Source organism: Cicer arietinum, chromosome 5 (genome assembly GCF_000331145.2).
Source record: "Cicer arietinum cultivar CDC Frontier isolate Library 1 chromosome 5, Cicar.CDCFrontier_v2.0, whole genome shotgun sequence".
NCBI classification, from domain to species: Eukaryota; Viridiplantae; Streptophyta; class Magnoliopsida; order Fabales; family Fabaceae; genus Cicer; species Cicer arietinum.
In genome coordinates, this window is record NC_021164.2 from 56,719,885 (window position 1) to 56,721,758 (window position 1,874).

The following is a 1,874-nucleotide window of genomic DNA, read 5'->3' on the forward strand; positions in this document are numbered from 1 at the left end:
GGGTCCTTCTGCTAGGAAAAACTCGAATTATTCTATTTTTAACCGAACATTTTCTACAATTAGTAAATTGTCTTTACAAATAATAATATCCGATAAATCGCATTGTGATATTTTTTAAAATGGAATCAAACTATTTACTAGAGAAATTTTATTTATTATATGATGAACTACTTAAAAAAAAAAAAATTAAGTCGTTTTTTAAAGAAAATAAATATTTTTAAGTAATGTTTTGGATCAAAATCCGGGGCGTTACATGTGGTATCAGAGCACTAATTCTCGGACCTTGTGGGGGTGGATGCGCCGTGTATGTTGCATGTATTCCGATGTTACTTGTGTTATTTGCTCGATTTTCTATTTATTGAATTTTATTAATTACTTAAATTTTAATTATATGTCATTAATTTGGTGGCCACTTTGAATTTGAATTTTACTAATGACTTAAATTTCTATTATGAGTCATTAATTGTATAACATTGAATTTCAATTTTTAAGAATTACTTAAATTCCTATTTTGTGCCATTAATTATGTTAATTGTTTGGTTCTCTAATTATTGAATTTTACTTAAATTCCTATGTGTGATTGTGTAACCTCCATGAATTTATGTTATTAAATATATGACTTAAATATTTGGTTTACGTGTCGAACATAGACTTTATTTTGGAGTGATTGTTGTAATTGTCATGCAAGGGATCTAAATAGTATATAACTTCAGAGACAACATTGATTGCAAATAAAACCCAATGTGCCCTACAACAACAAAAATTTGGTTAAGCAATTTTGTTTATACACAACTAATAAATTAAAATCATATCAATTAAAAAAGATATAAATAAATAATATATAATTACGTACCCTGAATTATATGGTGCGAAGAACAGTTTATCCTTTTCTTTATTTCCTAATAACATATCTACAATGTATTTCTTTACACTTACTGGATCGAGTTTGCACATCGACAGCTTATGCGGAGACAAGAATGAGTATTTATTTGACAATTTCCTCGTGCACACGACCTTCTCATACAAAAACCTTCAATGAAAATTTTAAACTAGATTAATTACCAATCCATTTAATTAATTACCAATAAATGCAATTAAAAGTATTTTTTACCTTATGTACAAGCACATGACAGTAGCATTGAACTCCTTATGGTTGAGAAGTTCGTATATGTGCTCCTTTTCGAGAAATTCATCATACTCATCTCCAAATATAGCTTTATTCATGGGTATGATGCGCGAATCGTCGTTGTTGTCCATGTTCTGTTTTACTTGGATGTCAAGACACGCCCCGTGTTTAGCAAGGCGTGGCTGACTTATTTTAGGAACATGGGCAGCAGCGACCGATTTTCCCCGATCCAATTTTCTTGCTGCAATTTTGGCAGCTTTATTACCCTCCAGCCTTTGTAGTTTGGCAGCCCTATTACCCTCCAATGTTGGAGGTTTGCTGGCTCTTTTTGGCTGTACGGGTGGTTTATTTAATTGGATCTACAAAAATAAGGTTAAATGTTAGTTGATTTAATCTGAAAAAATGACAAACCTTAGGGAATAAATGTGACAAACCTTTTCGGGAGATATAACAGATTTGTTTCTGGGAATCTTTTTTTCGAGGGCAACAAGGTTGGTGGACCATGCCACGTAACTACCAATAGCTTCGCCCAATAACTGCATATCTCCATCGTTGTCCGGTATCGGCAACGGTGCAGTTGGTTCGAAAGCAACAACAGGTGATACTTTGACATGGCCCGTAGGGATTGGAGTATTGTGCAATACTTCTCCCGAAGTATTGTACAATTTTCCTTTTCCCACCTTCCGATGACTAGGCGAGGACAAGTATAACACGCATGTAGTGACACCCTAAATCAAATAGTTAAAAC